This window comes from Castor canadensis, chromosome 2 (genome assembly GCF_047511655.1).
Source record: "Castor canadensis chromosome 2, mCasCan1.hap1v2, whole genome shotgun sequence".
Taxonomy (NCBI): Eukaryota; Metazoa; Chordata; class Mammalia; order Rodentia; family Castoridae; genus Castor; species Castor canadensis.
In genome coordinates, this window is record NC_133387.1 from 126937645 (window position 1) to 126953110 (window position 15466).

The 15466-nt window shown below is 43.0% G+C and overlaps 1 pseudogene; it reads left to right on the plus strand.

Moving 5' to 3' along the window:
• The first annotated feature begins 756 nt into the window (after positions 1-756).
• Positions 757-2163, plus strand: LOC109703319 (cleavage and polyadenylation specificity factor subunit 5 pseudogene; annotated as a pseudogene).
• Positions 2164-15466: the final 13303 nt, after the last annotated feature.

The window sequence follows — 15466 nt, forward strand, 5'->3', positions numbered from 1 at the left end:
TCCAAACCTCAGTTCCACCAAAAAAAAAAAAATCCTGAATAAAGGAAATCCACAGTTGGGCTATCCTCTTGCTTGGACAAGGCAAAGTCCAGAGTTTGATTCAATGGAACAAATTGCTCTACTAAACTGAGGAACTTGAAGCTTGGTCATTTTGCTCTTGGGGACTGTCAGATGATTTTCAGAGCAATAGCAGGTAGACTCGTGAATAGACCATTCTCAGCCCAAGCCTGCTCACAAATTTTCTTTGTTTCTGTCATGTATTCTACTTTTTCCATTCTGTTTTACTTATTACCCAAAGTCATGCTGTTTGGATGAAGTGGCTCCTAGAAGATAAACTCTTGAGACTTAAGTCTTTAGCTGTTGAAAGACCCATCAGTCTTAAACTCCAGATCTTCGTCTTAGATTTTATTTGTATGTTTTTGTGGCACTGGGGACCAAACCCAGGACCTTAAGCATTTTAGGCAAGCTCTCTACTACTGATCTACATCCTCAGCCCTTGTTGTTAGGTTTATAGACATCCCTTTAGTTCCAGACTGGACTTAAAGATCTGAGAGCAGAAGTACATTTCCTTTGCTCTGAATTCACACCCTGAAAAGCTGCAGGAAGAGGCAGTCAAGGAGCAATCTGAACTTCCCAATTCATGTTTGATTGTGATCAATCCACAGAAGCTGTGTGTATTAGTTAGGGCTCTCCAGAAAAACAGGATCAATAGGACACACTCACACAATTTATTATAAGAACTTGATCTATGTCATTATGGAGGCTGAGAAGTCTCAGTTTCTACAGTCAGTAAGCCAGAGACCCAGGGAAGTCAGTGGTATGGTTCCAGTCCCTGTCTGAAGGCCTGCGAACCAGAACTGCTGATGTAAGTTTCAGTCTAAGTCTGAAGGCAGAAGAAGGGCCAATGTCACAGCTTAAAAATAGACAGAGACTTTGAATTACTCAGCTTTTTTGTTCCCTTCTTCCTTTCAGTGGATTGGCTGACACCTTACTTTGGATTATCCTCCAAAGGCCCATGTGTCTCCAGCCTGCAGAAGAGGTGGAACTGTTAGGAGGTGGGGCCTAGAGGAAGGAAGTTAGGCCACTGGGGATGTGCCATTGGAGGGGATATTGGGACCCTGCCCTTGCCCCTCTTTCCTTTTGCTTCTCAGCCACCATTAGGTGACAGGTTTCCTCTGTCATTGCTTCCATCATGATACACTGCATACCACAGGTCCAAAGCAATGTGACCAAGCTACCATGGACTGAAATCTCTGAGCCACAAGCCCAAATGATCATTTTCTGCTTTTATTTAGTTTTTCTCAGGTATTTTGTCACAGCAAGGGAAAGCTGACTAATCAGATGAGGCTCTCAGACTAATTCAAATGTTAATCTCAGCTCATTAATCTCTGGTTAATGGTGGGTGTTGTTACTGAGCAGGACGCCCACCTGGGGAGATGGCTGCCCTGTCCCCTGCTTTCTGCTCTCCTCCAGTGCCAAAACTCGCCAGCATGTCTGTGGCAGCGCCCAATGGCTCGAGGATGGTCTGACCTTCTCAGTCCAACCAGCTGGGCAGCAAGTACATTCAGCAGACCACGCCCCTCACCCTGGAGCACACCATCAACCTGTATCCTCCTACCAATTACACTTTCGGTGCAAAAAAGCCCCTCTGTGAGAAGGACAACTCTGTTGCAGCCGGATTTCAGTGCACGAGGGAGGAATTTGATAAAATTGGAATAAGGAGGACTGTACAAGGGGTTCTGATTGTACATGAGTACATGTGTCCCTGCTACAGCTGGGAACAACTTTCTTCAAATGATCTGGTGGTGAACTTAACCCAGGAGAAGATGCAGTTGAAGGACTAAAACACTTAATGACAAAGATACTGGGTCATCAAGATGGAATTCTGCAAGACTGGGTCATTGATAACTGCATTGGTAACTGGTGGAGATCAAAGTTTGAACTTCCTCAATATCCACATAATCCTGCACATATTACAAAACCTAAGGAACATATGAAGTTGTTTTGGTTCAGCTTCAAAAGAAAGCCTTGTTTGCAGTTCCTAAAAATTACCAGCTGGTAGCTGCACCACTGTTTGAATTGTGTGACAATGCACCAGGGTATGGACCCATGCTTTCTAGTCTCCCTCAGCAGCTGAGCAGGTTCAATTTTATATACAACTGAATTCCTGCACAGAGAAGTTAAAGAAGCCATCTGTGTGAGCACAGCTATACAGTGTAGAAGAATAAACATGGTAGAATTTTTTTTTTGTTTTCTCTCTTTCCTAATCCCTGAATTGCTGCCTATTTTCTAAGGTTTGAATAGTAAAGTCAATATGAAGAACTAGACAGGGAGACACTGGTGTAAACAAATGTGATAGTGTTTATTAATGTTTGGTTCAACTCGTACTTTTTTGTACAACATTAATGAAAGTGAACTTCTTTTTATTTGTATTTTTTAAAATTTCTCATTAAACTCTGAAAAATCTTTTAAAAAATAAAAACAAATGTTAATCTCATCCAGAAACACTCACAGATACACCCAGAATAATGCTTAATCAAATACCTGGGCATCTGTGGCTCAGTGAGGATGATACATAAAATTAACCACCATAGGTTTCGTGGAAAGCTTGTTTGGAGCCAGATTCCTGAGAAAGGCTGCCAGGGGAGAGCAAGCAATTTGCAAGTAGGCTGAAATTTAAGTATTGGCTCAAGCCTAGTCTTTAGATACCTTCCAAGAGCAATGTTATCAACTAGCACGTGTGTGGGTGTGTGTTAGTGTTTCCACCTCCGTAATTTGGTCAGCTTATAGAATGTCATTATAAAACCCACGAGCCCTCTGCAGTAGCCAGAAACCCTGGCTGTTGTCCATGTGCTCTTTCATGTACTTCTCCCATTCCTATCTAAATACTTCTGGTCCTCCTAGGATGTCACTTTCTTCACAAAGCATGTAATAGTCATTTTAGATAACTATAATCCCATGCATAGCCCTATTACTGTTCATAGGGTTTTCTGGACACTTTTTCACTTGCTGCCTCATCCTGCTTATTTGAGGCCTGCAGTCAGAGCAACTAAAAGCAGGGCCACTGGAGTCACATATACCTATGGGTCTAATCTGACTTTGCTAGTTATTAGATGCATAGCCATGAGCCAGATTCTGACTTTCAAGCTGCACATTAGTGAGATAAGAATGATAGCCAGCAAGTCAAACTCATAGAGGCAGAGAGTAGAATGGCGGTTGCCATAGGCTGGAAGTGGAGGAAATGAGGAGATACTGGAAAAAGTCTTAAAAATGTCTTACCCTGAAGAGAAGTAGTAGTAAAGGTTGAATAAATAAGGATAATGATTGTATAGCCTTGTTTTATCTGTGATTCACATGGTCCTATTTCAGAATAGCGAGATGATGAAAGAATATACTCCAATACAAAAATACTGACTTCAAAATAACAAGATTTTAATCACATTTCTCTACACCTGGAAATATATATAGTCCCATAAACTCTTTATAGCCCCCTGCCTGTTTCTGTACACTTCCTTTATACCCCATAACTGCCTTCCAACTAACTCTTCTTCCAGATAGTGAAATTCTTGCCTTCTTACCCCCATCCTTGTCCTCTCCCCACCCTACTTCTCTGTCCCCCTCTTCTTGAAGTCTGTATAGCAATTTGGCCAGGACTGGCAAAGGCTGGGTACCCTTCCACACACACTCAGGGTGAGAACGGGGGAAACGGAACAGACAGAGTCTCACACATAGCTTTTGTTCTGCTGTAACAGCACCTGTCACCTCGTATGTGGCCTGTTTTACTGCTGCCATACACTGCAGAGCCCTCTCTTTATAGGCATGCAGCCTGCTCAACTAGATTGCAAGCTCTTATAAGGAAGTTTTTGTGTTATTTTAAACTTCTTTGCGCTTCATATCCATGCTGCTCAACAGAACTTTGTGCAATGAAGTAAATAGTCTACCATCTGTTCTGTCCAACATGGTAGCCACTAGCTACATGTGACTGTTGGATACTTGAAACACAGTAGTGCAAGCCAGAAAGTGATTTTTTAAAATTTTAGTGAGTTTATTTAATTTACATTACAAAGTTGCATGCAGGTAGTTGGCTACCATGTTTGATAGATAGGGCAGACAATAATTATCTGGAACCTTATGCAAAAATACTCAATAACTTTTATTGACTAAATAGATGAATAAATGATTAAATGAACCAAGCTATAAATTATATAGGTAACAGCATTGATATTTTTATAAGTATACAGTTTTTAATTACCTGGATGGGCTGTGGCTGCTTTCCTGTTGCTGTTTATACTGGAGTAGTTTTCCTGCCACAGAAAAGAAGAGGGAATGCTAACACACATAGAAAAGATTTTATTTTTAGGTCTCACTTTTTTCTTTGACGGTATAAATTCATTGCGACTCTGAGGTCAGCCTCTTTTGTTTTTCAGAAATAAAAAGTCCTGTAATGTCCATGCTTTATTTAATGGTAGATTCTTGATATGACATTTCCCTTCAGGAATGAAAGAGAAAGAGATATTGTCAATGCAGACACAAGCAAATCCAACCATCCTCCCAAACACTGAAGAGAAATGTCCAAAAGGATTAATCATGCATTAAAGATACACAGACATGCTATCTCTCTCGTACAGTGAAGGACTGGAACGTGTTTAAATATCCGTAGACCACTGAGAGAGTCAAGGGCTTAAAAGACTTGAAACACCATTTATATCAGCAGTTCTATGGCCTTAATACAAAGATAGAAATACTCCAACTGAATGTGGAGCCTTTTAAAATAATATATTTATGTTGTTGAATGTATTTCTTCATTGTTTTGTGTTTTTAAAATATCAAATTTTCATAAGGTCCTATTGTTTTGGATCCATTTTCTCTGTCAAGAGTGACAGTTAAAAATAGCAAAGATAAAATGAAGCCATAAAGAAATTCCCAAGAATGTGGAGAAAAGGCGCATTATATTCCACTTTAACAAAAGGAACCTGGGACCTTAAAAATACAGTAGCCTCAAAACATTAAGTGAATAAGTCAGACACAGTAATTTGTGGTTCCACTTAGATGAAATATCTAGAACAGGTAAATTCACAGAGACAAAGAAGATTCAATATTGGCATGGGCTTGAGTTACGGGGGTTTCTGTTTCTGAGAGACAGAGAATGGGTGATTCAGATTTGGGAAACAGATAATGACAAGGATAGCACAGCATTGGAAATGCAAGTAATGCTACTGAATAGTACATTTAAGATGGTTATGATGGAAATTTTTGTGTTACTTATACTTTACCACAATTTAGAGAAATAATTGTTAACCCACGAGATATGGCATAAAAGAAAAATAACACTGAGAGAAATCCATAGCCAATTTTAACTTCAAATTTTGCCCAGTAAAGCTTATATGGAAAACATTTAACTTCAGGAGTTTGGTTTTGACAAGTAATGTCCTATTAAAAAACAAACTTACTCTCCAAATAACTACAATGAAATACTAACTGACAGCATTCAGTCTAAAGGGGAAGAAAGGAAGTCAACTGGGCTTGGGACAGGCTGCTGGAAGACACCCTTCACCTTCAGGTGAAAATTGGTGTACAACTGTCTCCTCCCACAAACACTTTGTGGGACCAACATTAGAAAAAGAAAGATGGCCTGGAACCAGTGATCTGACTTAACGTGACATTTCTTGAGTGATATGTGACTGCAGTGTGATATTAGTACTGGAAAGGACTCTGAGGGCTATTTTTCTGTCCCTTTGACTTAAAGTAGGACCACACGTAAGTCATCTCAAGCTGAGAACGTAGACTTTTCTGAAGACCTTCGGAAAGATTCTCAGATGTCTAATCTCCTCCATGAGAATTTAAACTGCTCCTTTCACTGCACCTGATTAGAAGTAGACAGGAGGCCACAATCATTTAGCTAGTCTTTAAGTCCCTTATTTGTCTTTCACAGCCCAAAATCTAGAAATGAGAGGATGTAACTAATTGTGCTTTGCTGTTCCTTCTTGTAGTAGTCAGGGTTCAAATAAGAAGGCAGAGCCAAGATTGTAATTGGGAGAATAAGGATATTGGTGTAGGAGTGAGACTATATGCAAGTGTGGGACGAGCCAGGCAAGGCCTGGAATCAAGAGTCACAGGATCAGAGAAAGTGTCACCAAGCTGTCCTGTTGAGGCACTGACATGGGGACACATCAGACCTTGTGAGGAAATCTGAGAAGTCAAACACATCTAGGTCACGAGTTCTGAGGGAGCTGTGCTTCTATGCAGTTATGTGGACCACTGCCAAGCATCACGGAGTGCCTGTCACCATTGTTGGGCAGCAGGATCACAAGGAAGGAGGAAGACTCAGAGGTAGAGCCAAGGCATCCTCTAGCACCTGCCAGACATCCCTGGTTCTGTCCATCACCACAGTGACTACAGCACCTGTGAGCAATGGTTAGTCGTTGGTTTGCTTCTGTCTTTTGAATCTCACATTTCCCCTTTCACCAACTCTGGCGGTGAACCATGCAATTACAGCATAGCCAAGTTGAGACAGCATATAGCATATCAAATCACTCTCCCTGCCTTACAATTAATGTCTAGATTTAAACTCAATAGAAAATGTTCCCTAACTCTGAATAGAGAAAGCTCTTATTTATTCTATCCTTGTCCTGTTCAGGTGAATAAAAGATCAAAAATTGATTTTTAAAAGTGAAGAATATTTCACTTTTCCTCCCCTGACACTGTTCATTTACTTCATGGTAATTGATGGTTGAAAATGATAGCGCTTTGTTACTCCCTATCACATCGGGCTGAGTCACAAGACTGTCATTCTGCATTATCAGTGCTATTGTAGAGTATTATCTATCAGCAGATCAAGCGCCTCTAAACTGGATGTCTACATAATGCGAACATCCACAGGTAGTTTTGTTTGCAGTGATGACAGCTTGGAAACAACCAAAATATCCACCATCAGGAAAGTGGTTAAATAAATTATGAACAAACACCCACTGGAATACCACACAGCCTCTGGAAAAAGACATGATATTGATCATGGAGCCATCCTGCTATTTTGGTAAGTGAAAAAGGAATTGTGAAAACAGTGGATATAGTGCCATTAAACAGAGGGTGCTCATACATGTATGTGCATAAACACATGTGTCTTTTGCCTCTGAAGAAAATGATGTGGTGGTGGGAGACACTTGGGAGAAAGAATATATTATCTTTGACCTTCGTGCCATATGTTTGTGCTGTTTATTTGATAGATGGATAGAGAGAGAGATTGATAGTGATGGATAGGTAGATGATAGACAGATAGATAGATAGATGATAGGTAGACCATAAGGTATCATAATGTAGATAGATAGGTAGATAGTCTGGGTAGATGGATAGACCCACAATGTCTGCTCAGTGACATAGTGTGATCTACCATATTTTACCCTCAAATCCTTTGTTTTGGTATCAAAGATGGGCAGGAGAAAGAAATGTTACCATGATCTGCATCATAACTAGAAAAGCAAATTTACATCTTGGGTCAGTGTACCAGAGTGCGCACCTAGGAGAAAGACACGGTCAAATGTCTTACTTCCTGTGCCCTGTGCATTGCATCCTCCAGTATAACCAATTCTTTTGTGTCTGTGTATGCATTTGCACATGAATGTAAAGACAGATGCAAACTACTGGTTACAAATGGTTCCTCTCTGAGACGCTATCATTCCAAACTACAGAAAGAAGCCCCTTCTCTCATCACCAGAGTCAGTTATTAAGGGGGGAACATTATGACTAATCCAGGTCAGTTAAGAGGCTTATTCTTCCCCCTCCACTCTCCTGGACCACCTGCCACAGGAGGATTGGATTTGCTGTGTTTCTCCTACGTTTAAATTACATTCCCCTCTTTCATTCTGCACAGATGTTTGACAGGTGCTTAATTTCTGGGCGTCTTTACCCAAAAGCCACATATTCTTTCTTGTATGTAGATAGCCAAGGCTCAGAGGCAAAGTGCATTTTTCATGAGCTCCTATGCTTGTGCTGCACAAATCATAGTCTCCATAACAGAGTGCATAAGCTTGGGCTTTGTGTTGACAGTAACTTCCTGGGAACAGGGAGGACCTCCTCTCACATGAGCCCTGGGCCTCCCTTTCCATCTCCTCCTGGCCCTTTATTAGACAGCGTCCATGTGTAAGATGCTTGGCAGTGATTATTACAGGAAAGGCTGTGGGAACCAGGATCACTTTCTCCTCTGGTACATTGACCATCTCCCAATTAGTACGCAGAACCTAAGTCACTGAGAAGTTATCATTTTGTCACCTTATAAGTGGTTATTAGACTCTCATAACCAATCCTGCTCTTGCATTTTCTTCAGCAGCCCATCTGTGTGCAAACTCATCCTTCAGGAACCACTGGCTTTTCTCCCGGCACCGTAGGACTCTCTGAATTTCTGGTGAGAGGTGAGCACCCTGCAGCTGACGGCTGGATGGCATATCCATGCAGCTCCGTCTACAGGTCTTCACCCAGTCCATGGTTTCTCTTTGCGCTTGCAGGGTGAGAAACTGACTTAGCACAGCTGTCTCCTGTTAGAAATGGTTTCTTTAGCAGGCACTGAAGAATAGATGAGGAAGAGGCTCTGATCACCAGCCCTAGCAACCTACTACACTTCTTTCCCAAGTAGAAAGCTTCTGAAGATGAGGGTGAAGGTCAAAGTTTTATACAACCCTACTCCGCTTCCTCTGCCTCACTGCATGCTAGTCACACTTGACCTTGTGCTCTTCTCTGACTTAGAGCTTTGACACATGTTGTTCTCTTTTCTTCCAAAGAAAAAGACCCTGGTTCACTCCGATTTCTTCTGGTCAGTGTTCAATTGGCACTTTCTTACTGGTCACCCTCTTTAAGCCCCAGCACTTCCTGTCCCACCTTCTTCCTTAATTTTCCTGTAAGATACTTCATCTTTTATATTCCAATTTTTGGTCATGTGTCACACTATTACAAGTAGCCTAAGATAGGGATTTTTTTCCTCCCGTCTTACTGCTGCATCCTCTCTGCCTGGCACACAGTAGGCATTCTGGAATGAATTGATAGTTGTAATTCTAGTTCTCCTTCCCTTCCTGGTGGATGGGCTAGCCCAAGACATTCATTGCCCTGAATATATGACAGTGGGTCTATTCAAGGGGAGGACCAGTACTTACCTATCAACTACTAGCACTTTCCAAGCATGCTCTATTTCAACTGTTGTCATTTTGTCTGTCTAGAACCACCATGGCCCCACCTAAGCCATGTTTTAAAGATCACTCTCCTCCATGCTTCTGAGACTCTCTCTTCTCTAACTCCACCCACGCAGCCTCCCTGGGGAGCTCCATGTTAACACAGCCAGGCTCCAGCTCCTGGCCTTCATTGTTGGATGAGAAAAGACCTCTTACTCAAGCTGGACAAAAGTCTGGTCTCAGAAACTTGGAATCTTGATCAGGAGATCCAAGTTCAGACTGGTGATTCCATTGAACTGAGAAAATGTAAACCTGGGAACTGCTGTGGCATGCCAAGGCAGTTTCAGTTGTGTGGACTGGCGATCAGAGAAAGCCGGCCTGTGACCAAGGGAAGAGTAGGGCAGTGTGCCTAGAGGCACTGAGATGTGAAGCCAAGTGTGGTGCTCAGGCCTTGGACTCTGATTTGATTCATTTGTGAGTCAGCTGCACTCCTGTCTTTGACTTTCTAATACTTCTGCATCCTTGTTAAAAAATATCGAAGGACAGGCAGAGTGGCTCAAGTGGTAAGAGTGCTTGCCTAGCAAGCATGAGGCCCTGAGTTCAAACCCCAGTACAGCCAAAAATATACAAAGAAAGAAATCTTAAGATGGCTTTCTCTCACTTGTGGTAGTCCAGTAGACCTCATTAGGCAGCTTATCATTCTCTGATTTCACAGACGAGGAAGTCTCAGGAAGGTTATGTGCTTTGTCAAATTCTTAGTGGGCAATGGCAGAGCTGGAGGTGTTCAGTGGGATTCATCAGAGTATGTCTGGATCTCCACTCTGTGATTCGATAAAGTCCAGCCATCTTGATGCTTTGTCTTTTTCAAACTTTTTATTTGTGGGGATTTTTTCAGGCACAAAGTAGAATAGTACAGTGATTCCTTGTGTACATACCAGCCTGCTTCACTCATTATCCACATTCACTGGGCTTGTTTCTTGATGGTCATTTAAGCAGGAGACCCTCAGAGAGACACAAACCAACTCTATGGCTGTGGGCATTGGAGTGGGGTGGACCGTGTGGCCCTGCAATGAGCCTCCACGGAGAACCGCAGAGAAAGAGGCTATGAGCTCAAGGGGCTTGGTTGCCAAGAGCCTCAGAAATATACCATTAGAGGTAGGAGAGGGGGTTAGATTGAGAAATACAGAGGGAAAGAGAGAGGGGGGAAAAAGAGAGAGGGATGAAGGAAGAGACAGAGAGGGGAGAGAGAGAGAAAGAGAGAGAGAGATTGAGAATCAGGTTGGTGGTACATGCTGTAATTTTAGCACTCAGGAGGCTGAAGCAGGAGGATTGTGAGTTGAATGCCTGCCTGATCTACATAGCAGGATCCTTTGTCAAAAAACCACTAGCCGAGCGTGTAATGCACACTCAAGGCCTTGGGTTCCATCTCGTGTGTGTGTGTGTGTGTGTGTGTGTGTGTGTGTGTGTGTGTGAAATTGCCAACCGCTGGAAGACTCTTTCAAGTTAAAAGAAATGCAGAACGCAGCTTTGTCCTCATGCTCAAACATATTTCATGTTTGTGGGAACTAGGGAAGGTTATTGCTGAGATGTTAGCATCTGAGGATACATCTCCAGAGGCCTCAGTGTCAGGATGCATTTGTTTTGACCTTGTTCTCATCATCTGTGCCTCTAGTTAATGATTCACAAGTGACACCTTGGTAACAGCTACGGGACCCTGTTCTCAAGGGCAGAAAGTATTCCTGAGGCTGGGGACAGTCCCATCACCCTCATTAAAGCTGCACCCAGGACACTGTTGACCAGAGCTTTGCTTTGTGAGATGGCAGGTCCCCAGCCTGACACTCTGCTGACAGCTGCTGTTTCCTTTCTTTCTCTCTCCTTTGTGCCAGAAGGACATTTATGTAAGCACCACTGGCTCGGGACTGAGGAAACCAAGATAAGAGATGAAACTCAGGGTGATGGGATGAGTTTTCCACATGGAAGGAGCAGCCCTGAGCTGCCAGGACGGGCTAAGGAGCCCTCAGGAGTGCTCACTCCTGGGGTTTCTCTACCTGCCACAGCTCTTCCTGGGATAGAGCGAGCTGCCAGCCTGAGTACCTCACTCACAGGGGAGTGTGTGGATTGACAGAAACTGTGAATGGGGAGGCGTTCTGTGGATCACAAAATGCCACGCAAACAAAAAGTACTACTCTTCTTATCATACCTGGGGACCTGCCTCCCACACCCCAGCATTCTGGAATCCAGGTCTGTTTCCTGAAGAAGAAGAAGGCTTCATTCAGAATCTATTTCTTAATGATAGCCACTCCTGAAAAGAACCCACCAATATTTATAATTCACATGCAAAAATGTGCCAAACGCACTTAGAGAGTTTCTTGTGAATTCCTTGTGCCTAGCAACCAAAACAGAAAAAGAAGCATATGGAATTTGTGGTTATGTGACACCAATTTGATCTGAATGAGCAAACAAATTTGCCATTTCTCCACTTTTGAAACTAGTGCACTTATTATTGCCTGTGAGTGGGGGTCGATAATGTTCTTGCTACTTGTTTTTTACTAGTTACTTCTATTCTTGCACAATTAAATTGTTATTCCTGGCAAAGAGAGGGAAACAGAGGTTTCGAATGTGTGTCTTCTGTTGTTAGGAGCAGGTTTTTGTACCCTGCCTTTGGGGTTCAAAACCCATCACGTTCAAGATTCTTCCTCCCTACTGGGCACATTGCATTGGGTATTGGGACGTAACCCATTTCTCCAGAGGAAGGCATGTGGCCATTAACTCTCAGTGTGGGAGTCTGAGTAGAAAGAAGCCAGAGAACAAAGCCTTTTCTATTGAGCTGTTGTCTGAAAGGGGCCTCCAGTTGCTGGGAAGTGGATTTCAGCTGCCACAAGGGAAGAATTTTAGAGCAATCCTGTGGTTGGTGGACAGAGCAGCCTCTCTGAAGGGGAGTCAGCCCCTCTCCAGCCCAGGTTGGGCGGCCACTTGAAAAGGGTGCTGTTCAGGGATTTGGGGTGTAGGAAATGTCCCTCCAGTGCTGGAGTCTACGACTCTACAACAGCTGAATGGTTTGGGCCAGGTGTTGTGGCTCACACTTTAATCCCAGCTATGCAGGAGGCATAGGTAGGAGGATTACAATTTGAAGTAAGCCCTGGGGAAAAAGTTAATGAGACTCCATCTCAACCAACAAGCCAGGCATGGTGGTTTGCTTCCATGGGTGGTAATCCCAGCTGTGCAGGAGCCATAGATGGGAGGATCGTGATCTGAGGCCTGCCCCAGGTCAAAACTTGAGAAACTATCCAAAAAATAACTGAAGCAAAAAAACAGCTGGGGCATGGCTCAAGTGGTAGAGCTTCTTCCTAGAAAGTACAAGATCCTAAAGTTCAAACCACAGTATTGTAAAAGTAAATAAATAAACAAATAAGGGGCTCCCCTATTTTAAAGATCCTGCTTTAAAATATCTTCTTCAGTGACATAGCAATTTCTTTCTTTGGGTCAAGCATTTCACACATTTCTGTTTTCCTCCAATTTTTTAAGGGCTAGTAATTTTAAAATTTCAATCTTTGAATGAAAGAACCTACAAAGGGCTTTTTTTCTCCTCCCCTGAGAGAAAAGAAGGAAACCCCATAAAATTACTGAGTGGAAGGAAGCAAGGATGGAAAGATGGGAGGAAGCAAGGGAGGGAGGAAGGCAAGCTGGCCTGTGAGAAACTTTGCCCATTTTACAATTATTTAGGACCAAGCCTGACCCAGCTGTGACATTTCGGGGTTTCTCAAATATTTATGGAGTACGTTTTACAGTCTTCCTTCCCAATACCCAGTTATCTCACAGTTTTGTCCGGCCCATCTCAGTGTAGATCATAGCATCATATGACCTCTACTAAAGTGAGGGACTTCTAGGATTGTCACTGGTGGGGCTGGGTGCAGTAGGGTACAGAGAGGATCCAGCTGCTTCACAGTGTCCCCTCTTTAACTTCCACCTCCTCTGCTCCCTAAAGCCTACTATAAAACTCTGGAGGAAGAGATAACCAAGATAAGGCTTTGCCATTAGGTGGACAGGACTCTGTCCTATGGCTTTCGGTAAGCCAGCCACTCGGCCTCTTCTAGTTTACGAAGAACATTCTAGCAATTGGACATTTGGATTTAGTGCAGGCTTTGGTTTGAAGCCTGTCTTTGCACCTGACCGTTTGACTTTGAAGAATCAGCGACTCAAACCTCATTTTGCCATCTGTGAGACAGAGCTACTTTCTTATTTATCCTGTCAGTCCTACACGGTTGTTGAGGCGGGAGCATTTGAGAATGTGGGTGTAGCGACTTGTTGACAGCATGAAGGACTACACAACTAGAAGTGGTTTATATAGATCTTGTAACACAGTCAAATTCTAAGTAAATAAAAAGAGAGTTCCACCTCCTCCATAGGTCTTCCCCAGCTACTCATCCTTCTGTGAGAACTTGATGACCTGGCTGCCAGCCACCATCTTCTGAGTCAAAGCTCCCATCCATCAGATCCTCTTTCCATCACATTGACTTTGAGATTCATGGCAGTGGCTTGTGACAACGTGTGGGTTGGAAAAAGCTGCCTTCCTTGCCCAAAACCCTCTTGGAACTGTCTATTCTTTCAATATTCTCTTCCACAAAGGGCCTTGGAGAGTTCAATGTACCAATGGCCACATACAACCCCTGAGTCTCATTGGTAGGGACAACCATGACTAGATGTGAGAAATAGCGTTAGGAGCACTTAGCATGATATCAGGGACTAGGAACCGTTCTTTAAGAACCATAATCAAATATAAAGCTTCCAACAACACCATGACATCAGTGGTTTTATCATTCACATTTACAGGGGTAGAAACAGGGGTTTCGCAAACTGCCCAGATCACACAGCTAGAAGATGAAAGAATCAAGAGGCTAATTCAGCACCTGACTCACAGTTGGGCCCAGTAACTACTTACAGGATAAGTGAATCAAAAACCTAATCAGAGAGCCTGGATGTGGCGGTTCACATCCTGATACTCAGGAGGCAGAGATCTAAAGGATCTCGGTTCAAGGCCAGCCCAGGCAAAAAGTTAGCAAGGCCCCATCTCAATCAATAAACTGGGTATGGTGGTTTGTGCCTGTCATCCCAGCTACAAAGGAGACGGGCATAGGAGAATTGCAGTCTGATGTTAGCCTTCAGAAAAAGCATGAGATCCTAACTGAAACATAAACTGAAACAAAAAGAACCAGAGGCATGGCTCTAGTTCTAGAGCACCTGCCTACCAAGCATGAGGCCCTGAGTTCAAATCCCAGTACTGCAAAAATAGTAGTAATAATCAGAGAGAGATGCCCAAAGGACATTACTATGTTATGGATCCTTGGTGTTTCTGTAGGGCAGTCTTGGCTCTAAAGCCTGTACTTATCAGCACTCTCCAGCACTGGCATTCTGCTCTCGTCATCTGACTCTTTGACATCAGAGATTCCCCAAACACTTGCTGCTTGGAAATCTATCTCCACAAAGGATGCAAGCTAGTGGAGTTGGGCTTCACCTTCCATTCTTCTTACATTTCTGTCCTACTCACCATCAACCCCATCTCCTGTCATTCCTTAAAAAAGCAATCATTACATCATTGCATTTTCTCACTGAGAACAGTCTTTTTATGTACCAGTCACCCTCCTTTCAACACCCTGGGACCCCAGGAGCGCCAGAGAGAGGTGTGGTAAGGGAAGCGAGGACTAAACGCCTGCCAAGCTCATTAGCACCCAGGCATAGAGATGGAAGCTGCTATTTTTATCAAATGTACCTTCACTTAAATAAATTTCAGAGAAACTTGGCAGAAAAACAGTTCCTTTGGACATTTTTGTTCTTCCTAATAAGGACTGGCTCTCTGAAGTGTCCTTCCAGGCTGGTTGTTATCCTCAGACATGTAACATGATATTGGAAAGGCACCTGTGTATTATTTACCTTTGTGCTCTTACGAAATCTCCATCCTAGCTACTTGCTTTTTGATTTTAGCCCAAGCCCAACAGGAAGCTTTTAAAACCTTCATGGCCCAGATTTGTGGAACCTAGAGTTGGCTCTTCACCTCCTCCCTGTAATTCACCAGCTGAGTTTTGGCAAAAGTTCAGTGTGGTTCCAATGAGATGATTCCTTTAGCCAAAGCATGCTTAATTGTTTAATTCAATTTAATGAGAATGCAATTTTCCCACGTGTTTTTGCACAACTTTGCTATAATTTTATGGACACTCCAGAATCATTCCTGGGCCTGGTTCTGCATCAAGTCCACCAACCAAGATTTTTGTCTCAAACTCAAGTCTGGGGATCCCAGTGTGTACTGACAGCTTGGT